At 45.4% G+C, this 24,463-nt stretch overlaps 1 protein-coding gene across 22 annotated transcripts in view; it reads right to left on the reverse strand.

The window, feature by feature from the left end:
- Carmil1 (capping protein regulator and myosin 1 linker 1) overlaps positions 1-24,463 on the reverse strand; it is a 268,322-nt gene that overhangs the window by 187,561 nt on the left and 56,298 nt on the right. Inside the window, exon 1 of one of the 22 annotated variants that reach the window (XM_011244337.3) lies at positions 5,997-6,301. The exons of the other annotated variants lie outside the window; for them this stretch is intronic. The gene's annotated coding sequence lies outside the window, so the exon portion shown is untranslated. Of the gene's footprint in view, positions 1-5,996; positions 6,302-24,463 lie in introns of those variants that run through there. 22 annotated transcript variants of the gene reach the window in all.

Raw genomic sequence — 24,463 nt, forward strand, 5'->3', positions numbered from 1 at the left:
AGGCTTCCTGCAAGGCCAGGAGGGAGCTTCGACAGCTCTGAGGCGGGGAGAAAAGCCAGCCACTGTAGCTCCATCACAAACAAGGGCCTTTCAGCCTCCCTGCCAAGGTTCCCAAGCCACCGGGAACATCCACACCCAAGTAACTCTGGCACTTCAGAGAGCAGGGGTTTATCCACAGCTGGTGCCCTCCCTAAAAGGGTTTTACTGATGAAAGAAGCTACTATGACCCGAGACCCAGCCCTCCCTGCAGGACATAGTCCACAACTTCTTAGAGACTTCTCTCCATCCACCTCACCTCAATGCTCAGTGAGGAACAGGGGCCTCGAGAGCTGGCAGATGGATAGGAAGGAATGGGCGTGGGCAGCTGTTAACACACACACACACACACACACACACACACACACACACACACAGAGCCTCCAAGGAGGGTACAAATGGATTCCAAGAGAAGCAGCTATGATGATTTCTGAAAGACCTTGGGGAAAAACAAAATCAAAATACAGTGCGACCATCAACTGCAAGGGAGCAAACTCGATGGCTGTGTTGGAAGCAAAGCCACAAGCAGGCAGCTGGACATCGCTCTAATGCTGGCCGTGGCACTGAGCATGCCGTGTGCTGAAACCTAGTTATTCTGAGTTCCCTTCCTGGGACCCATCCCCAAAGCAGGACCCAAGATAGACCAAAGCATCCTGGGCACGGCTCAATGCTAAAGTGTTTGGCTGGCACTAAGAGGTCCTGGGCTCAATCCTCAGCTTTATCAGATAGATGGCAGGTGGGCAGACGATTATAAGGGCAGTCTTAAAGTCAAAATCACAGAGAATAGGGCCACACAGGCTGTTCCTTGTTAACCCTCAGTCAGGGGGAATCAAAGCTGTCCTAACGACCATTTTGTTAAAATGATAACTCTTCTCTGTGGATCAGTAATTCTACCATTCTGTGTATTACACTCGGCAACACAGCATATTTTGTCCAGTTAAATATTTTGATTTAAAAAGAATGAGTCTAGGACAAGTGTAGGTATAAAAACGCTAAGCTAGCTATCATATTAAAGTATATTCAGGATCATTGCAGAGATGCAAACTTCTTAACTCTACACCCTGTTGTGTACAATGGTGCACAACCATAATCCAGCACTTGGGAGGACAACACAAGAAAACCAGGAGTTCAACATGAGCCACAGCTCCTAAGCAAGAATTCTATTTAAAAAAAAAAAAATCCACATCTAGATATTTCAACTATTTCGGAAATGTACCAAGAAAGAACACAAAAGTTAAGTTGTCGGATTTAAACGTTTCCACAGGAAAAACCCAGAACTGTCAGGCCCCCATGTTGTCATTCTCCAGGTGGCATACTCTGAGACACCTTGCTGGGTCTCCCATGTTGACTGTCTGCCCTGGGTTTCATCTGCAAACCCTGATTAGTATGCACGAGGTGTTAGGCAGCCTTGACTACCTGCTCTTGAGTTCTAAGAGTGACATATTGAGCTAATTTAACCCAATGGCTTTGCGATGTTCTCAGCTTCTTTGCAATCGCCTGCTTTGCCAGGGCAGGGAAATGGAAATTATTTCAAGAAATGGTAAAAGTGCACTGTGCTTTAGGGAAGAACGTATTTCCCTTAGGACCGTTCTCAGAACCTGTGCATCTCTGACCTCTTATTTAAGTTGAACAATACTTTCAAGTAACAAAGACATAGTCCTCTGAGATCCTCCAGGGAGCTTCAGGAAGTACCAAATGACTGAACTCTGAACTTCTTCCCTGGCTGACATAGAAAAGCGAGGACCCAATACAGGAGACATGGTTGAGGAGAAACCTAAAGATGACAAAACTGTGAGCTACTGAATGAATTGTTGACTGTCCCCAAATATTAATTCCTTCCTTGCCGCTGTAATATTGGCCTTTGATTCTTCCTTCTTGAGGCCTTGACTGATGCCCACTGGATCCACTAACAGGAAAGACAAACACAGCTACATCATAAACAGCTCTGAGTGCTGGGATCCCCCACAGGGTGAGCCCTACCTTGGGACATCTTTTCCAGCCACAGCCGACTGACTGCCCTAGCTGTTCCTCACTGCTGCCCTCCCACACCGCTAACACAGCCTCAAAGAGAGCAGCCCTTTGCCAGCTCAGCAAGCACCTACTCTGGTAGCCCAGCTTTCTCAAAAGCCACACTGTTCTTTGTAGCTGAAGTGCACGCCACCTAAAGCACCCCTAAGGCTACACTTATTTCATTTTCCCATCTGAACACTCACAAAAACACTCGGAGGGAATTGGAACCAAAAGTTTGCTACGATCGCAGTAGCAGTTGCACCCTCCTCTATGAGACTGGCACTGTTTTCCCAATGTACAAGAGGAAACCAATTTACACGGCAGCAGCCACCATGTGAAAATCCTTCCATTGCAAAATTGAAGAGTGCAGCAGCAAACACACGCCAGCATGCTCACACGTGTAATTACACAGCAGGCTGTGTGAACACTGAGCGAGTGCTTCAACTTAGCAGAAGTCTAAACACTTCTAGGATAGTTTGTGAGGCTCAATTACCCAGATCTAATGGTTAATTTCCTTCACATCCCAAAGGGCTCCCCAAAGCTAATCACCTTCCACTGGGGAAGTCACTACTAGAAGCATGTTCTGAGTATGTCTGTACTAAGCTGACAGGTATCAAGTGGATTGTTCTCTTGTGTCCTGGAAGAAGGGGCTGTCACTACCTACCTACCTTTTGTTAACTTTGACTGATTTTATGTTTACGTGTGTGTGCTGTAAGTTTGTGTGCACCATGTGCATTCTAGGAGCCTTCAGAGAGGAGGGAACATCGGATCCCTGGATGGTTGTAGCTACTGAGAACTGAACCAAAGTCTTCTGCAAGAGCAGCAAGGGGAAGGGCCAGGTGCACCTGGACTGCCGGCTTCCCGACGCTCCAACTGACAGACCTCACTGCCTTAGTGATGGAAGGAGATTCATCCATTTGTGGACCTGTGGCAAAGGTTGGAAGTAATAGACTCAAATAGCCAGCCTATTAAAAAGCTGAACTCAAAAAAGATACATACCATATGTTCCATTTATAGAATCTGACTGAAAGGATGCAATTATAGGCATGGAGAATTAGTGGTTGTCAGGGGTTGGGGACTGAGGGAAGGAGGGAAAGAGTTGGTTATGGTTATAAAAGGATCACTCAGGGCCCTAGTGAAGGAACTGTTTTGCAGTTTTTAATGGTTAGTTACTATGACAGTTTCTTATAATGTCGTAGTACAGAGCTCAGCATACACTAGAGTACTCAAAAAACCCGAGGTTCATGAGTGGAGGAACACCCTCATAAAAGCAAGGGGAGGGAGGATGTGATAGGGTGTTTCCAGGAGGGAGGAAAACCGGGAAAGGGAATAACATTTGAAATGTAAATAAAGAAAATATCCAATTAAAAAAAGAGAGAGAGAAAGAGAGACCTGAAGTTCTAGAGGCTGGTCAATGACTACATGGATGAATTCCCTCAGGGAAAACTTTAGTGTTGCTCTAGGAAATGCAGGCTGACCTGCAGTTTGCACACCCACCTTGCAGGAAATGCAGGGTAACCTGCAGTTTGCACACCCACCCTACAGGAAATGCAGGCTGACCTGCAGTTTGCACGGGTTGGTTTTACTCAGAAGCCAATGCAGCTTTCTCTCCTTTTTACTCCATCTGGTCTCCCAGCCCATAGGATGACCCTTGCCCACACTTAGGGCTGGCTCTGCCCTCCTCCTCAATTAAACCTCTCTTAAAATACATAGTCACACCCAGAGGAGGGTCTCACTACAGCTCTGGGTGTTTCCTGATCCAACCAAGTTGACATAAAAATTAGTCAATATAGATGTGCCATTCTTGGAGGAATTGAGTCAAACTCAAGGTCACTATGTTATTTCTGGCAGCTGTATTCAATCTATAATTATCTCAAATAAGTGTTTTATGAAATTTCATCATCTTAAAAAAAAAAGTTCTGGGCATGTATTCTTGGTATACTGGTCAAGTTTTCCTCTCACCACAAAACAGGCTGCTATTTCCTCCTTCCCACTAATGAGACTCTTGGATGCCCTTCTAGACTTTACTAATACCCAGGACAAATGCAAAGGGTCCTTATGTGACTGATGAAGAAACCCCTATACAGGATAGCCACCGTGGCCGAAGCTTTCTATATGAATGGCAAACATGAGCAATAATATGGAAAAGTCTTGGGGGAAAGGAAAAAAATACGTTATGGCCTGAAGCAAAATTTGCCCAAGTGTTCTCAGTAACACTGTAAGTCCCTGAAATGTTCCAAAATGAAGGGTCACAGAATTTTACACATCCTCCGGTAGCACCAATTAAAATAAGCATCTATTAACATCACTTCCCCCATCTCTCTTTCTACTAAGTGTCTTGGTCACTGGGCATCCAAGCAAGTACTCCCAAGTTCAGAATCGTGGTTAGAGGAAAGGGAGTCTCCAGCACTGAAACATATCCAGCTCCACCCAGGGACCCCACCACCCAGGCAGGAGAACACAGCCTCGGGAAAGCGCTTCCACGTTTGAAAGCAAAACAGCTTCAAACAGCACTTGAATTCACTTTTCCTTTGAGTCTTCCCTGGCACTCCAGCTGTACAAGGACCAGCTTGTGCAGATGGCCCACCTGCACACCGCCACATGAACCTCGGGTGAGCTGGTACTACAATGAGTGACCTTAGGGCAGCCGTCCTCAGCCACACTCTCAGACCAAACCCCTCTTCCCTCTCAGACACAATAACTAGAACAGCTTTATTTTAGGATCTCCACCTTCTCTTGTTGGCACACAGTGGACAAATGTACAATAAAGAAAAACAATCTAGTACCCTGGCAAAAACACTTTCTCTACCCACTGAACCACTTTTTAAATTCAGAGTCGGGCGGAGGAGATGGCTCAGCGGTTGAGAGCACTGGCTGCTCTTCCGGAGGACCCAGGTTTAATTTTTAGCACCCACATGGCAGCTCACAACTGTCTGTAACTCCTGTTCCAAGGATCTGACACCTCACACAGACATTCAGTCAAATGACATATGTACACACAATAAAAGTAAATAAATTGTTAAATTCAGAGTCATTTTCTAGGAGTAATTCTAAGAATACCCAACCTAAGAGCAGCCAATCAGGACAAATATCAACAAATTTAGCAGCCTACTATTTATATAGCCCAAACAAGAACTGTCTCAACTCTGAAGCCTGAAGCTGGAGAATTTGACAGAAGAGTGGGGCCAAGTTTAATACAAATACCAGAGTGATTCCCTTAGCTCTCACTAACCATTGTGTAATAGATAACCAACTTTTAATACCATGTTACCCATAGAAAGGCAACCTGTTCTATGATTACAAAGAGAAGCAATCAGACCAGGCATGGTAGGACACGCTGTGACCCTGGGAGCATCTGGGAGGTGGAGGCAGGAGAATCAGAAAGTCAAGGGCAGCCTCAGCCAAACATCATGCTTAAGGTCCACTTGTCTCAAACAAACAAACAAACAAACAAACAAAAATGTAGTCACCAAATACATACTCCTCCTCTGGCTTTCCTGTCCTTCTTAACTCCTGAATATACAATGCACGTCAAGTACTGACAGACAATATTTGTGTCATAATAAGAGGCACAAATAGCAAAAGACTGATCTGCCAAAATTCAGCTCCCTTTGAAGTTGATTGCAGTTTCTGCGCTTTGGGCTAGACATTTCTGATCTCTTTCTCTCATTTTTTTAAAATTAATTTCTGTTAGCACACAAAGTAATATGTTTCATTATGGCATTTTATGCAAGTATCATTAGGTGTCGTTCCTATTCACTCCCCACTCTCCCCCCCCCCACCCTACTCCCTACACACACACACACACACACACACACACACACTGCTGACTTCTTCCTTTCCTCCCCTGGCCCCAGCTCTACAACAGAGGGCAGGCCTGTGATTCAGAGGCAGAGAACTTGCCCAACATACAGAAGGCCTGGGTTTCAGTGCCTGCAAAGGACACCTACCTGCTTCACTTCTGAGCCTTCTGGGGATGTTCAACTTGCAGAACTCACACACCTTATCTTCCCAGTCCTTCCTCTGTGATATTCCCCTCTCATTACAAAGACAGAGCCTTTCCTTCATCCCTCTCTGGTCATTCACGGAGACAATCCAATTCCCTTGCAAGCAGGAGACATTCGGGTATCTCCATTCCTAATGGTTCTATTAACAGGACTGCAAACTCCCGCAAGCTGTGAGAGCCAGAGAGCGCAGAACTGAAACAAACAGATGCTCTGTGCCACGTGGCCCTCCCTCACCCTCAGGAAAGCAGAACCGTCAGCTTTCCCCTTTCTCTCTTTTTCTCTTTTTCAGTTTTGTTTTGTTTTGAGGCAGGGTCTCATGCTGCCCAGGCTGACCCCAAAGCTTCTAAGTAGGCTATATAGCCAAGGATGACCTTGAACTGACCCTCCCACTGTGAATGAAGGCCTCCCTAGCAACCTCCAGTGGACAAGGTGCACTTCAAAGGTGACAGGCCCAGGCATCATTAGGCGTCCTAGCATTGCTCATTAGACCGATAATGCAAAGTTCTAATAAGTCAAGTCAAACGTTTCAACTTTCCTTTCTATATCAGAGAAAGACTGTCGTTTCCATTAGCCAACTAAGCCATTCAGCAACCTTCTACTTTGCAGAGTGGGAAAGCAATACTAACAACTAAACTGAGCACTCCTAAAGGAAGCACTTACCCCCAGATTCAGAAATCAGAGAAATGGCCCCCAAGTTGGCCTCCTAGGTACTGCTACTGAGCATGTGAGGGAGGTACTGCTACTGAGCACATGAGGGAGGCCATGGGGAAGATTCCTACTTGAGTTTCCTGAATCTTCTTTACTCCAGGAGGTCATCAGAGCGCCTCCTCTCAAATTCTTTTTTTTTTTTGGATGAATAAATTTAAATATATTTAATTCATACTGTGTAGTAGCCAAAAATTAAGGGTTATGATATATATGACACATTATATTGGTCAGAAAAATTATCTTCTTTGTATCATTTTCTTCAAAGCAATATTGACATCCTATTTATTTATTTATTTGATATTTTCTTTATATACATTTCAAATGCTATCCCAAAAGTTCCCTATATCCTCCCTCTGCCCTGTTCCCCTATACCCACCCACTCCCACTTCTTGGCCCTGGCATTCCCCTGTATTTGGGGCATATAAAGTTTGTAATACCAAGGGGCCTCTCTTCCCAGTAATGGCCGACTAGGCCATCTTCTGCTACATATGTAGCTAGAGATACAAGCTGGCCAGAAAGCTGAAAGGAGCTTAGACAATGTCTTGCCCTATGATAAATACCTTTGTATGTGGCTTTGAGTCCAGGATCAGCTTATAGGCTAACATGTCTGACTTCTGACTGCTCATGAAGTTGTCTGGGAAGTTGATCCCTGTCTTGCCTTTGTAGATCACCAGCTTGCTGCTGGCCACTTAAAGGATTCCAGCCTCACATCTCAAAATGAGTCTGCTCACAACTGCCAGTGAAAGTCCTTAGGCTTCCATTTCTGGCCAGTGTGAGAGTCTTATCTCATAGAGGCAAGCCGAAGCTTGAGATGCCTGCATCTGATTGGATGAGGGCCTACTGTCACCTGGTAGGTGACAAATGACAAGGCAGACAAAAGCTCCCTATTGCCACTTTTTGTCCACTGTCTAACATGACCAGCAAAAAGATGCAATTATATTGCCTCCTGGGACAAGCATCAACCTACTTGACGGCATCCATCATGATGGGGAAGGCAAGGCGGCAGAAGTATAAGGCTTCCTGCTCAAATGTCCCAGACCAGGAAGCAGAGAAGGGCACAGCAGCACTCACGTGCTTTTCTCCATCCGTTTTTATTCAGCCTGGAACCCTCGACACATTCTTCCCTCCTCAGCTAATCTTCCCTGGAAACACCTTCACAGACACCCCCAGAGGTGAGGCCCACTGAGCCCTCAGCATTGGTTAAACCAATCAAGCTGACAACCAGAATTCCCCTCTGCCACACACACACACACACAGACAAAATCGGAGGTGGCGGCCTGTGCTTGTGATCCAAAGGCTTACAACCAGTTGGGTTAGACTGACTGAAAAAGGCTCAGAGAAAGGATGTGAAACAGCCACCTAGAAACTCAAAGCAACTAGAAGCATTCAGTCAAAGACAATGTGGCCACCAAACCACACCCCTCCTGTACTGGCTGGTTTTGTGTCAACTTGACACAGCTGGAGTTATCACAGAAAAAGGAGCTTCAGTTGAGGAAATGCCTCCATGAGATCCAGCTGTAAGGCATTTTCTCAATTAGTGATCAAGGGGGAAAGGCCCCTTGTGGATGAGACCATCTCTGGGCTGGTAGACTCGGGTTCTATAAGAGAGCAGGCTGAGCAAGCCAGGGGAAGCAAGCCAGTAAGTAACATCCCTCCGTGGACTCTGCATCAGCTCCTGCTTCCTGACCTGCCTGAGTTCCAGTCCTGACTTCCTTCAGTGATGAACAGCAATGTGGAAGTGTAAGCTGAATAAACCCTTTCCTCCCCAGCTTGCTTCTTGGTCATGATGTTTGTGCAGGAATAGAAACCCTGACTAAGACACCTCCACCTTAGTAAACATTGTTGAAATGGCTATTCCTTTATTTCACTACTATTTGTCACAAAGCATCCCTTAAGAGGCAATAAAACTCTTGCAATCACTGGCCTCCCTGAACTAGGAAACTTGCCTTAAGTCATTATGGTCTATAAACAGCTTCTGAAGGCTTGCCTTGGCTAAAACAGTAAGGCCACAAGGCACAAATGTTTTGGTCTGAGTTTTTGTCCACGATGTTGCTATCCTGATTGTAAAACACAAGCAATCTCTTTGCCACCAGGCCCTACTGGAGAATCCTACTTAACCACTTTCATCTGTTTCATTCTACAGGTGAGCCCCCTTGGAAAATTTTCAAGTAACCGACAATAATATTTTAGGCTGACACACACGCACACATACAAAAGCACTCTTAGAGCAAAGTGTCTATCACACCCCTAGAAAGCCTACTGAAACAGCTATTCTGCAGTGAGAGCCACAACCCATCTACAAAGTAAGTAGCCAGGCAGACACGGTGGTACACATGTTTCATCTCAGTACTCGGGAGGTAGAGGCAGAAGGACCTAAGACAAGGCCAGACGATCCAGGAGGAAGCTCACTCTCCCAGCACCACATACTAAAGCCTGAGGAGAAAGCATCCTTCCCAAAGTAGGTGTGTGGCCAGGCAGCCAGGGCTCTAGGACGATGACCACTGAATTCCTGGGCTGAAGAAGCCTGATAGGCTGCAGACCCCTTGAGATAAGAACATGGATGTCAGGATGTGATCAGGACTAGGGAACTGTCTTAGAGGAATACGGGGGTAAGAGGGAAAGATAGGTGCTAGGAAAGGTGCCTTTGCATGCGGCTCCAGACTGAGTCCTGGGTAAGACGGAGAGAACATGGTCAGTTAACGCCTAGCGAAGTTGACCCCCAGCAACCAAGACTCCTTAGTCGTCCCTCCCCCCCCCCCCGATACTCATTAAAATTCACCTCTACTCTGAAGCCCACTTAGTAACCTTGCATGGTCCACATTCTGCTGGAGCAAACTCCCTTGCCAGCTGCCCCACAGTAACAGGGGAAGGAGAAAAGGTCCACTAAGGAAATCTGGTCCTTGTACTAAGTGGGAAAATCCTTCGTGGAAGGGACACAAGAAGCAGACAAGAATATTACAAAGACATGGGTCACCCAACCCAGCCATAAATGGATTCCACAGACAAGATGGCCCAGGAATGGGAACACAAAATTCTGCTGAGTTGTGAGTATTAAAGATGTTAAAGGAGCAATAGCTCAGTTGGTAACGTGCCTGCTGTGCAAATATGAGGATCTTGGTTCTCATACCCACATTCCCATGTCAGACATAGCGGTGTAATGGTAATCCCAGCTCTGGGAAGTTGGGGGTGGGGGTTCTCTGAAGCCAGCCTATCCTTGGCAAGTGAGAGGAGCTGTATCAGGAACAAGGTAGCCAGCTGCTGAGGAAGGACATCTGAGGTTGTCCTCTAGATTCCACATGGGCATGCACCCATACGCTTGGTGAGAGAGTGTTTTATGTGAATGAAGCCATCAGTATGATAACTAACGCAACAAAAATTAAAAAAAAATAAAATAGCCAGGATAGCATTGTGGTTTGACTACAAAGTATGTGGTGAATGCTTTGGTCTCTCGCTGGCGGTGCTATCTTAAGAAGTTCTGAAAGCTTAGGAGGAAATGTTTACTTAGCTACACTGGGGATACGTCGTCTCTGTTTCTCCTTCATCCCAAACCACACACTTCAGGTGTCTTGATGCTCTGCCTAAGCACACGGAGCCTTTAATGTAGAGGGAGGGGCGATCATGGTATTCTAGGCCTGGGATATAACTCAATTGAGTACTTGTCGAGCCAGCATTCCATCTGGACTTGGTCCTCAGCACTGCATAAACCGGGTATGGTGGAACAACACCAGTGATCCCATCCTTCAGTCATCTGCATATAGAGGTGGAGGCAGAAGGATCAGAAGGACAGGGCTATCCTCAGCTACAATAGAGAGTTTGAGTCCAGCCTGCACCTATATACTGCAGGCAGGTCAAGATGACGGGTCTCCAGCACTTGCTCTGAGAAGTCTGAAGCGCTCTTCTCTGAGACAGACGTGATGGATACAGCTGCAGTAAGAAAGCGGATCCAGGTAGCTGTAGTCCTGGACAGTGTGAGACAGCAGAGCCACTGCAGCACCACGCACTGTTTGTTCACAAGATAAGTCAGAAGCACACAGGATGGCCCTGCTGGCACTTCCAGAGCTGACCTTTGTTGCAAAGTCTTGCCTATAGATCTTGGCTGTGAGAGATGCCCAAAAAGGTGGTGTTAGGTTATAGAATGTAGATCGTTCTAGAATATCTTTAGGAGAGTGTGTGTCAGCAAACTAGCCAGCCATATGAGGGTGGCTCTGCAGCGACCTCCGTAAGAGAGTTTGGGATAAAGTCCTAAGTGAGCAGAAATCTACACCGTCTAGCATATAACCATGTAGGGATGCCTCCACTCCCTAAGCTTCGACTATTCCTCTGAAAACGTTAGTGTAAACATCAGTGAGTAGAAGATAATGTCCTTTCTCATTAAGTCTCTGAGGCATGGCCATGGTAAAGAATGTTTTAATTTCAAATACGAGAAAATCAGAAGCTTGTATTTTTCACCCTATGAGCATGCTGACATTTACCTTCTCATTCAGTGCCACTTGGTCACAAGATTGTTAGCTCTCTACTCCAGCCCCTGTTGGGGGCAGAAGAGACTGAAGCAGGAAGAAGCTGTTCCTATTACGGGAGAGCAGAATTGTTCTAGGAAACTGCAAGCCAAGAGCCACTGATATGCACTGCTGTGTGGTTAGAGACAGTCATCACATGAACACTGCCAGACCATTTCCTCAGCCTCAGCACTACTGAGATCTGTGCACAGATAATATGTGCAAGAGGGGTGTTAGACAGAGTCTTACTCTATATAGCCCAGGCTAGCCTGACATGCTCAACAATCCTCCTGCTTCTGAGGGGCTGGGATTACGGGCATCTGCCCACATACGCAGTGCAGACACATCTTCCATCTACACAATGTTTAACAGCTGTTAGCATCTCAAACCTTACTGTGTCCATCAAAACTATCTCCCACCATGGAAGAGGTGATCCCTGCAGGGCAAAACTGCCTCTAGTAAAAACCTGCATTAGACAGAACCCAAACTCAGTGGGACAAGATGTGGAGTAAGCAGGGTTAGTGAAACTGCCTACATGCCCATTTAGATGAGCTCACTCACTGCTGAAGTGAAGTATCTGGGGCATTTTAAGAGAGATACAAAATGTCCCCACATTACAAGTACTGACAATAAAGTTCGAAACCTGTATGTAAGAAACAATGAAGAAAACACATAGTCAAAGTTCCACCAAACCACAGTGACAAGCCAGACATCCTTTAGCTGCTCAGTTTGGAGGGATAAAAAGCACTCAGTGATGTAGCCCAGCGTCCTTAATGAAAATGTCACTTCAGAGGAGAGTTTGTGTTCCACAGGTGACAGAAGAGAAGAGAAACACAAAGATAACAAAACAGGTGTGGGTCTAGTCTCCAGACACCCCTCTGCAGATCCTGAGGCTACACAGCCTAACTGACAGGCTGTGCCTCAGTTTCATCCCTGAATAACAGGAATCAGAGCTTCTATCCCCTGAGGCACTGAGAGGAGCAAATGAGAATCAATCAACGGTCAGAGTTGTCCGGCTGTTATATGCCAGAAAGCTATAATAACACTTTACACATAATATAATAATAGCCATAATCACATGCTAGAATAATGTTTCTATTAGTATCACAGGCTGTATAATAATCAATAGTATACAGGAAGAGAAGCCAGAGGTCCAGACGCAGGATCCTGCTAAACCGCAGCTGCTTTCCCTGATGATCTGTTGACCTGTCACATCCTAAACATGACCAGAGGTGTGTCTGTCACTAAAGACAGACTCTCTGGGCAGGCTCACCCTTTGCATCAGTGATAGAGAGGATCCTCTCTCCAGCTCCTGCCCTCTGCAGTTGCTATGTGGTCAATAGAGAGCCCAATCCGTTAGATACAGTTTTCTATGCAAAAGCCCAAATTGCTTAACGCTTTCTTAAACATTTCCTCACTGAAGGTGTCCAAGAACAGTGGCAATGGACAGGAGGGTTAGAGTGCTTATTGCAATGACCTGGGGCCTTTGATGCAGTGCACAAACAAGACCCATTAGTATGTGCTAATACAGTGACCTTAACATCACACAATGGGACAAGCCACCATAGTCCCTATGGAATGGAAGACATTGGGGTTTATAGAGATTAAAACAATTGACCTGAGGTCAGGTGTCTGAGCCGGAGGTCAAACCAGCACCTGTATAACTCCAAGTTCATTTCTCTTGACCATTAGGTAAAAGAGTCACAGGAAAACACAACTAGTAAGTGCCTTAGTTAGGGTTTTTTTGCTATAATAAAATACCATGACCCAAAGCAATGTAGGGAGAAAGTTTATCTTCCAGCCTGTAGCCCATCATCCAGGGAGGAACAGTGCTGCTTACTGGCTTGCTCCATCATGGTTCTCAGCCTCCTTTCTAATAGCACCCAGGACCACCAGCTCAGGGGTGGCACCACCCACAATGGAGAGGGACCCCCTTCCACATTAATCATCAATCAAGAAAATGCACCATAGGCTTGACCAAGGGCCAATCAGAGGCAGTTTTCCTCTTCCAATATATCTGTAGCTTGTGTCAAGCTGACATATCAGTAAGTGGCAAAGGCAACCTCTAATCATTACACCAAAGACCCCAACATGAGCAGTAAACACGAACTTATGAGACCCAAGAGTTGTGAAAACAGCTGTCCACTGCCTACATTTGTCCCTTGTGCTTTGCCATGACCTGGATAACAGACTACTAATTCCCTCTCGCCATCAAGTACAGCAAGACCTAGAATATCCTGGAACAGAAGAAAAGGCCATAGGGCATAAGCTATATGTTTATGTGTCTCAACTGTCTTATAGCCACAGAAGGCAGGGAAGGAGGGAGGGGAAGGGAGAGAGAGGGAGGGAGGGAAGGAGGGAAGGAGGGACAAGGCATGTCAACTCAAAACTATAATCCTGGTACTCTAGAAAGTGAGGTATGAGATTAGCCTCAAATATGAGGCCAGCCTGGATTCCACAGTAAGTACAAGTCTACTCTGAGTAAAGAAAGAGAACTGACCCCCAAATTAACCAAAAAAAAAAAAAAAAAAGATAGTGATAATGTTAACTTATTTAACTGCACACAACTAAAATTACATTACACAGATAATCAATAAAAAGTGATCAATGAGACAGTCCCCACCCTCTCTTCGAAGTGTGAAGTACAGCATGTATTTTACACTCGCGATATATCACATTTCAGTCACGTCTGTTCCAGTGTGCTCAAGGAGTTGCATGCGATTGGCAACACCCACTGAGGGTGGCATAAACCTAGTCCTTCCACTTCCACACATTAGTCTCAAACTCTGCAGTGGAAGTCCTGGGGTAGTCCTGGTTTAAGAGGGTCAGGCCAGCAGGGGTCCAGGTAGGTGGGTCTATGGTTCACACAGGGTTGGAAATACCAGGTGTCAGCAAACTTCAGCGGTTAGAGTCCTATCAAGTGTTCAACTTTTCTGTAACGATCTGAAATGGGACTGCTCTGCTCTCACGTCTACTCTTTCTGCCCTGGGTGAGAGATCAGGGCTGCCAGCAGCAAATGCCAAAATTCTAGTGGAAGTGCCTTCCACTTCATTCTTTAAATAGTAGGCTTTGGGCTGCATACAAACAAAGATGTCTTCGAAAGGAACACATGCTAAGCTAATATGTCTGTCATAAAACCTTTAGACTACACTGAATGAACGGATACCATGTCTGGAGAGGTGGTAGGGGCACAGAAATCGATGAGAACACTTTGTCCATCAGGAGCTCCTCTCTCATGAACACATCATTGCATAGGAGACCACACAGAGAAACAAACAGGAGAGGAAGGAGAGGAGGGAGGAGAATCTACAGGGTCTACTCTGGTTCCAACATAACAACCTCAGACAAGCACTGTGGATTCCAGGGCCCCCAGAGCCTGGTGCAGACCCCTCAGAGGAAGAAGGCACCAGATAAGCACATACCCAGGAGAGGGAGCAATAGGATCCCATCGAGGAGACAGTGTCAGGTCTGAAGGTGGCTCAGGGCTATCAGGCCAACTCAGCTAACTTCTGAAAATATTATCCCTCTCGGGAGTGGAGAGATGGCTCATTTGCTAAGAGCGTTGTTGCTCTTGTAGAGCCCTCCAGTGTCAGTGTTGGAAACATAAGGATGTTTCCTAAGGAGGAGCCAAAAAGGAAAATATTTCAGGTCAGGGGTAGGGGAGACTTTTAATCATTGAATTTAGATCTCATTTTAAAAGGCAGGTGTCTTTGATTCAGCCAAAAAAGCCAATTTAGGCGTGACCACTTAGTGAGGATCTTCTACCTCCAACACTGCGCCTGCCTCGGGACCTCACCCAATTAACTAGCAGCATTAACATAAAACCCTTTAGTCAGGTGTAGTAGAGCAGCCCTGTAATCCTAGCATTTAGAAGGCTGAGACAGTAGGAATGCCACATGGTTCAGGTTTGCCTAGGCTATATAAGGAGTTCTAGACTAGCCTGGATAACCTGGCAAACTTGTCAAAATCAGGGCTCTGTCCTTTGCCTGCTAATGCAGGTGCCATAACAGAAAGTGGATTAGAAGGGTTTTTAGTAAAATATTGACCAGTTACATTTAGACAATATAATTAATTTGACTTGGATTAAGTAAACTCTCAAACACACCATAGCTTTTCACTGTAGAATCTAAATGAGCTCACATTTGGAGCACTGCAGACTTCATTGTCCCAATAGGAGGGGCGGAACTAAAGCAAGGAAAGCAGTGGCCAACTGCACCACAGACAGATTCAGACCCTCAGAAATGACGCTATGACTTACATAACGAAGTCACGACATGCTGACATCATCACATTCCCAGTTAGTTGCCCCACCCCCACCCCTTGATTCGATGGTTTACAAGAAGGCAGTAGGTCAGTGCAGTTCCAAACAGAGCTACACTGTGAATGTTCTTGCTGAAACAGAGCAGTGGCAAACATGGAGACACTTTTCTTGTCTCTGTGACATCGATGGTAGGGAGGATGGTCTTCACTCACACATAGATAGTGAGTATGGTTTAAAAGAAAGCATGAGATTGAGAGTGATAGTGGGCTTTAAAAGTGCTTTCTGGACGATGTACAATGAATTTAAGCCAAGAGAATGCCCAGAGCTGTGTCCTGGGCCCTGAAAATGGGTAGAAGGCTAATCAGTGGGTGTTGAGGAATAGCAGTCGTGGAAACAAAGAATGAAATCAATAGAATAAAGCTGCTATGCAATAGCAAACTAAGGGATAAAACCATGTGCAAGATGAGCAGATGGAGGCTGATGGGCATTAGATGGGAGGTCAGAAAGCCTTCACTGAAAGGGCCATTTGAGGGCTAACCAACAGCTCAGAGGGTAAGGGCACTTGCCATGTAAGCCTGGCATCTTTCAGCCCCAGAACCTACCATTAAAGGAAGGAAATAACCCTAGAAACTTGTTCTCTGGCTGCTACATGAGTGCCATGGAATGAATGCACCTTCACACAGACATATGGCCGTGCACACCCAGACATATACAGTAACAGTATTTAATGAGCTATCTGAGGGATGCCCTGAGGGAAACGAGGGAACCACCTGGATACAGGCCAAGAAGGTTAGGCTGCTAGGCTGCGGGGAAAGCACTGTCTAAGCTCTGAGACTACTGCAGCATTCCAAATGTCAGGAGAGGGGGCAGGTAGGAAGTGACAGAGAGGAAACCGCACACTATCCTTGCAGGTCACAGTAATAATACTGGCTTTTACTATGCGTGAGGTAGGATGTGTCGGCTACAATCCATGTCCATCAGATGACTGAAGAAGATGAAGCAGGAAGTAGAGAGGTCAAGCTACAAGGATACATCCTTAACCCACAGTAAATGGATGAATGAAGCAAGGTCTTGATGACCATGCCAAGGATGCCAAGGCTGGGGAGACTCTAAACAGAGTCTAAAGCATCTGGTAGAAGGGGGTGTGAGAACAACACATCCAGAATGCTGCAATGGGGGCTGGGGTGGGGGGAGTTGGAGAGATGGCTCAGCTGGTAAGTGTACTGACTGCTGTTCCAGAGGTCCTAAGTTCAATTCCCAGGTGGCTCACAACCAACTGTAATGGGGTCTGATGCCATCTTCTGGTGTTTCTGAAAGACAGCTACATTACATTAAATAAATAAATAAAGAAATAAATAATTTTTTTAAAAAGTGCTACAATGGGCTTCCCGGAAGGAACAGTATAAGCTGTAAGCCAAGACATTAGACTGTGGCTTCCCTCCTAGACAAGCTGTATCTGAAATCTGCACTATGTTTGAAAGACCCCAATGGAGACACAGCCAGTGGCTAGAAAAGGGGCCTGTGATGAGGTGGGAGCTACAGATAGAAACCTCATTCTATAGATAAAAGTATAACTATAGATAAGCACAGGGAGTGTGCAGCCCAAGCCACTCCAGTTACAAGTTGAACAGATGAAGAACCAGAAAGGCAGCTAAAGTCCAGCCTACTGAAAAACAGTCAGCCGGGGATACTGTCCAAGCAACCCAGCAAAGAATGATGCTGAGGCGGAGAAAACAGACTTGCAGTAAATACAGAGTAAGAGCAGACAGGGACCTGACCGTGGGCATCAGCACAGAAACACCCCTGAAGTCCTGATAAAGGTAAGCATGTGCGTGTGCATGTGCGCGTGCGTGTGTATGCTCTCGTAGGTATGAACCTCAGTGCGGTGCTCAGGAGAGCATGGGAGAGGGGACACCCGACACTGAGGACAGGCAACCTACTCCAATGGCAGATTTGACGAGGATGAAAAAGTCTATGGATATAAAAGGATAAAAAGAAGCTAGCTGGAGGCGAGAGGAAATCAGAATCTATAGAAGTCGCTTTTATTTAATGAAAGAAAATAATAACATGTGTGCCAGAGGGACTTCAGGCAAAACTGACAGAGAGAAGAGCAGGAAAGGTGCACGTGGCACTGTCCTTGAGGGAACAGAGAGAGGTGGCAACAGGAGGGAGCACAGCACTGAAATAGGAGGACAGCCGCAGTGGAACAGGGAGGACGAGCAGAGGGAGACAGGGCTGAGGCAGGGAAGCGCTAAGTGGTCCAATGGGGAGGATGGAAGCTGTGTTCAGACTATCTCTGCTTCTGGGTGAAAAGGAAAACAATGGAAGGGAAGAAGTCTGTGGACAAATGCTACACAGGCACAGTTGTATCAGAGAATGGACTGGAGAAGCACAGTATGACTGACAGGCAGTGTCTTGGGTCTGCTCAGTACCATGTCCTTAATGTCAGAGTGCAATGATCAATGTGGCAGGGTGAGGCTGAGCATGGTGGCCGGTGGCTATAGTCTGCTATGCTGTCTGGGAGGTAAAGGCAGGAGGATCAGGAGTTGTTCAAGGTCACCTTCAAGTACAGATAGAGATTTGAGGCCATCTAAATTATGTGAAACCCTCTTTAAAAAATAATAATAATAATTGTCGAATGGGTGCACGTGGAGAATGGATGATATCAGAGTCAAAGAGGTTGTACTCTTCTGCAGATCCTAAGACATCAGAATGAGGACCATTATGGGCCATAAACTTCACGGGATTCTTTGAAGGTAACTATGTTTCAAGACTGTAAAACAAGATTAAACAGATAGTCACATCACATTTTCTGACAGGACTACTGAAGGAAGTGTGGTTACCACAGCAACAGAAAACTGCTCTCACAACCAGGGCACCAGGAAAGTTAGGACAACATTTTCAAAAGGGAGCTGGGAAGGGTTCTTCAAGGCCCCTGAGTTTTTCCTATGCTTTGTAACTTTAAAGAAAGCACCTGTAAAGTCACCCAGAACCAGCAGGGTAATCTCTTGGCAGTGGTGGGACATGCCTGTAAGCCCAGCACTCAGGAGGCTAAAGCAGAGAGAGCCTGAGTCCAAGGTCAGTCAGCCTGAACCACACAGAGAGAGAGTCTCAAAAAACAAAATAGTTTTTTGGACTATGTTGATTCAAAGGCCTAACTAGAAAGAAGAGTGGACATGAATTCAGCCCTCACAGTTTGCTCCACCTTTATCTTCAATTGAGTAATGAGGGTTACAGGATCAGGGCAGAGCTGGGATTTGAACTCAAGGCCCCACCCTCACTCTCCAAGAGCAGCAGTCAAGTGCAGAGACGGAGTGGGGAGAGGGGGAGAAGTTGGCTTGCTTAAGTCACCAGACAGCTGAGTGGCCTTGGGAAAGTGGTCCCACCCTCTGTGAACTTGACTGTCTCCTTATAGAAATGAGAATTAAATGACCTTTCCCCATGGGAAACCAAACAGCCAGGCAAATGTCTGGTCCAGTTTCTTATAGATACAAATTGTTTTCTTAGAAGGAACTTCAATGACCTGACTGATGAGTGAGTGTGTTCTGATCATGTCTGAGATGTTTCCATGACAGTCAAGTCTCCCAAGGGTGGGCCACTCACTAAGCTGATAAGGAAACCTGCTGACAGCTATAGGGTAAACTTGGAGTATATATAATTTAAAAACAACAACAACAACAAAAACCACATCTTCCTAGTCTTTCCCCAAGAGCATGGGTCATTCATCTCTCCTCACCAGGATTAACTCACTCTCTGTGCTTCCTTGAAGATCATGGTCAAGGCCAAACAATCCACATCCCAACTGTTTTGTTTGTTTGTTTGTTTGTTTGCTAGCTTGCTTGTTTTGTGGGACTAGAGACTAAACCCAAGGCCTCATGCATGCTAGGCAGTGTTGTGCCACTAAGCTGGATCCATAGCTTTATGTCTAAAATCTTCTCAGGACCCTGAAAGCGAAGTCTATTAAGGTACTTAAATTAGGGATCGGGGTAAAGCTCGATGGCTAGACTGCTTGCCTAGGCAAGTGTGAAAGAATCCCTGGGTTTGATCCCTAGCACCAATAACTGGATGTGATGACACACACAAGAATTCCTAGCACTTGGGAAAGGATGGCAAATGTATCCTAACTTCCTAGTTCGCCCTGGCTAACTTATGTTTCAAGCCATTCTGGGATACATGAGAACAGATGAGTTCTTCATGAATCCAGGAGTGATATAGCACATGCCTGCCACCCCGGTGTAATCCCACTACTCTGACAGCCTGGACAATGAGGCCAGCCTGGGCTACACAGCAAAACGTAGTTGAAAACTAAATTCATTTAATAAAACCAAATCTTTACTTCTCAAATGTATATTTTTAACATAGTGGATAGTTCTGTTCTTGTTTAGTTTGGTGGGTTGTTTCTTGTTTGTTTGCTGCTTGCTCCTTTTGTGGTTCTTTTCATTTTCTTTTGGGGTTTTGTTTTTGTTTGGAAGGCTCTGATTGTTTGTTGTTGGTTGGTTGGCTGGTTTTTTTGTTTGTTTGTTTGTTTGTTTTTTTTTAAATATTTTCTCTTCAAGTAGCCAAAGCTGGCTTTGAACTTGCCATCTTTCTGCTTTGGCCTTTAGAGTCATAGAATTCCAAGCGTTCAGCACAATACCCAGCTCGTAAATCTTCCTTTAATATTTTTTTGGGGTCCCTATTTATCTTCTACAAGTCTCAGATCTCTCTGGAATCAAATGACCTCAATTTAAACTCCAGGTCAGCTACTTAAGTAGCTGTATCAAATATCTAACCACTCTGTCCCTTGGTTTGCCCCTCTGTGACGTGGCAAATGAGGGCAGAACCAGCTGCATCAAGTTATTGTCAGACACAGACCCAGAACTATTCCCACAGCACTTAGTGACAGCGTGGAAACACCTTCTGCTGTTACTGAGGCCTTCTGGTATTTTTCAGCTCTGAATTCAGGTGAAAGCTTCCACTGTCAAACCCTTATCTTCTGTCACTGGATCAGCTAAACCTTAATCAGAATTACTTAAGACTTCCCTAAACTCTGAGGTGCTGGGGACATGTCATTTCGCAATGTTTACTTCACATTCTGTAGAACTGTTAGTCTTACAGTTTGTATATGTATGCGTGCACAAGCACACACTGGACAGGTCAGGGGACAACTTGCAGCAGTCACTTCCACCATATGGATTCTGGGGACTGAACTCAGCTGGCAGACTGGGAGGCACTGGCCTTCACCTATGACATCATCATCTCACTGACCCTCAGGCTCCTCACCATGCTCACTGGTCACCTCAGAACTGCAGCCCCAGCCCTATGCAGGGGGTAATCACTCTCACCTTATAGTGCAGGTAGTTCCTGGTCTTCAGAGGATCCACCCAGTCCCTTTACATTGTGACCAATGCCTGTAACAGATGATGTCTGTGGCTAACAGTAACATCTCAAAGACAGGTTGCCAGTTTGATCTGAGTTTGCAAAACAAATTTGCACTAATTGGCCTACAGGTCTTTGTCTTCTTTAAGAGTCAACCCTAAATAAGTGATGCCCATATTATTGGCATATAAAGAAAATTAATACACTCTAATCGAGTGAGGCCTAGTCTGTAAATCCAAACAGTTAAAATTTGTCAGAGTATATGTTCTGTTCATATGTTGTAATATAAACATGTGTTTAAAACAAACAACAACAAAAACAAAAACAAAAAACAGCAATCTCCAGGTCCAGTGATGCACATCCATACCTCCAGTACCCGGCGATGAGATGCAGGTTCATAGGTTCAAGATCATCGTCAGCTTCATAGCAATCTGCATGCCCATTTGCACTGCATGGGCTCTGTCTCAGAAATAAACAACAAGCTTTTTCTTTAGTGCTACCAATCGACATTAAGCTGCACTCTGAAGAGAGATTGAATGGAAACTGACTTTTGAAGTAACAAGGACCTCCCATTGCTTTGCCCAGTGGCTGCAGAGGAGGTAACCTGTACTCTTCTAAGGAAGGTCTGTCCAGCTGGGTTAACTGGGAAGAGGCTCAAGTGAGGATGCTCAAATTTCTATTCTAGTTCTATTTACAGGGGATAAATCTGAGTCAAACATGTTGGGGCATGACTACTGGAAAATCTCAAGTTAAAGGCCAACCTGGGCTATGTAGCAAGACCCAATGAAAGATGGAAGGGAGGAAGGGAAGGAGAGAGGAAGACAGAGAGAGAGAGAGAGAGAGAGAGAGAGGATTGAAAGTGCCTCAGTATGATAGGACAAAAGAAAAAGTAACCTTTAAAATAAAAGCCATGTGTCTATAAGGTCGGAAAAGTAATGAAGACCAAGTTGACAATGGCGTTGACAATTTGAGTAATGAAACCTTGTCCTGCCTGGGGCCTGGATTCTGGCATCTATATTCAGCTTCTTCTAATGAAATCATCACTCCCAAAATGTAGTGTAGTGAAGTAGTGGCTTAGCATAAACAAAGCCATACCACACAAAAATGGGCATAGTGGTCCATTCCTGTAATACCAGTACTGGTTACATAAGGCCAAGAAGACCAAGGAGTTCAAGGTCATCTTCACCTATAAAGAGAGTTAGAAGCCAGCCTGAGCTATATAACACTGTCAAAAAAAAAAAAAAAAAAAAAAAAAAACACGCTCTCCATAAATTACTTTGCTCCCAAATGGCTCTGTACTCTACTCTTTACCCTGTTCAAAAGACCCAATGACAACATCATTGAAGTTTAATTAGGAAAGACGGGGCACAGGTCACATGGAGCAGGGCTGAGATTCAAACCCAAACCCTCAACCCTAGGCCCATAGCCGCATCAGCAGATGTCCTAGCTCACAGCGTGCTCAGCCTGGCTCCGGAGCCCACGCAGCAAGTACCTTACTTTCCCCTTGCATAGTCATGGCCTTTTTAGTTTTCACTGGTAATGCGGCAAAGGGGGTGTGTCACAAAGAGTGACTTCCACGGGCCTTCTTCATTCATGGAATATACGCATTCCATCAAGATTCAATATTGCCTTTAAGGGACCACTGAAGGAGGAATAAGATGTGCCAGGACCTCAACAATGAATCAATGCAGTCACCCTTCCACCCATCGCAAATAAGCCATACATTCTGATCTCTGGAATTTTTAAACATTTTTCAAAAAACAAAAACAGCACAGCCCCAAGAAGCATTAAGTGTGAAATCCTATCACAGAACTCATTCGTGATAATGAGGTGTTAATTTTGTCCGTGGCCCACTTATTGGGAGAACAACAAAACCTTTCAGAGAAATAAATTTTTCTTATTCTACCCATTAAATATGGCAGTTAACATTTGCTCAGAGGTAATGTCAAATAGAAAAACTATTACTACATATAGGCTCTCCTCATAAAACCAGTGAGGACAGAGAAAAGAGGCTGGAGAGAGGGCTTAGCCAGTGAAGCGCCTGCTGTGCCAGATGGAGCAACTGAATTCTGATCTCTAGCTTATATAGAAAGACAATGCATGCCGTGAACATCTAGAATCCCAGCAAGGGAGGCGAGCAGAAACTGGATGCCTGAGGCTCACTGGCTAGGCAGTCTAACCACAACAACAAGCTCCAGGCTCAGTAAGACTCCATATTACAAAATATGGTAGAGATTGGCTGAAAAAGACATGTAAACATTGACCTCTGTCTTCTGCATGAACATGCACATTCTTGTGCATGGACAGACAGACAGACAGACAGGGACAAAGAGAAAGGGGAGAGAGAGAGACAAACAGACATATAAAGAGACAGAGGGGGAACAGAGAGGAGGGGGAGTGAGGGGGAGAGAGAGAGAAAGGGGGAGGGAGGGGGAGAGAGAGAAGGAGAGGGAGGGAGCGAGAGAAAGAGGGAGAAAAGAAGAGGGAGGGACGGAGAGAGAGAGAGGGAGGGAGGGAGGGAGAGAGAGAGAGAGAGGGAGAGAGAGGGAGAGGGAGGGAGGGAGGGAAGGAGGGAGGGAGGGAGAGAGAGAGAGAGACAGAGAGAGAGAGACAGAGAGAGAGAGAGAGAGAGAGAGAGAGAGAGAGAGAGAGAGAAAATAGCTCCAATCTGTCAGGAACTACAAGAGCCAGCAGCGCAATCTCCAAGCTGCTTCTATCTACTGCAGACAATGTGAGGACAGCAATCCCTAGGACACTTGTGTAAAACATCCACTCGGGTCCAATGTCACGTTAAATATTACATATTTACAGCTATAATAAGCAGTACCTGCCTTTCCCTACGAATGCTTTATTGGAACATCTTGCTTTACCGAGCCAGAACACCAGCCACTGAATGAAAGCTTCCAAACACTCTCCACAGTGCTCTGTCCACTCTGGCAAAGCAGCATCCTTTGTTAAGAACATTTTCTAGTACTTGATTTCACCTTGTGACAAAAGAATCATTCACTGCGCTGTCCCCATTTGTGGCTGGCCTCATTCACTGCACTTGAGCAGGCTCTGGCTCACAGCTGCCATAATGACCCTGCACACTGGGCTTTCTCTATAGAGCTTCTCAGAGAAGAACTCCATACAGTTCAGCTGTCAGCAGTGCCACTGTGGACATGTGCTTTCAGAGGATCTTAGCTGATGACACCATCCTGTGACAGCTCAATTGACTCCGGCCACTTTTCTAGACTTGGTCTAGATCTCATTTTTTTTCTTCTAGCATTCTTACGTTCTATAGGGGTGAGGTCAACAGGTTGCAAGATAGGTGATCAATTACTATAATTACATAATTAATTAATTAATAATTAATTAATAATATAATTACATAAGGAGCCAGAAATGTATAAGAAAAACCAGTCCAACAGCGAAACTCAGTAGCAGAGTACTTGACTAGCATGCACAAGACTCTGGGTTTGAACACCAGCCCTGCAGGCAAGCAAGAGGGAAAGTGGGAACATGGCAGGCAGAAAGGGAAGGAAGGGAAATGAAATCTAAGAAATACCAAGTACATGCTACTAAATAAAAATGTATATGATCAACAT

This window comes from Mus musculus, chromosome 13 (genome assembly GCF_000001635.26).
Source record: "Mus musculus strain C57BL/6J chromosome 13, GRCm38.p6 C57BL/6J".
In the NCBI taxonomy this organism is placed as follows: domain Eukaryota; kingdom Metazoa; phylum Chordata; class Mammalia; order Rodentia; family Muridae; genus Mus; species Mus musculus.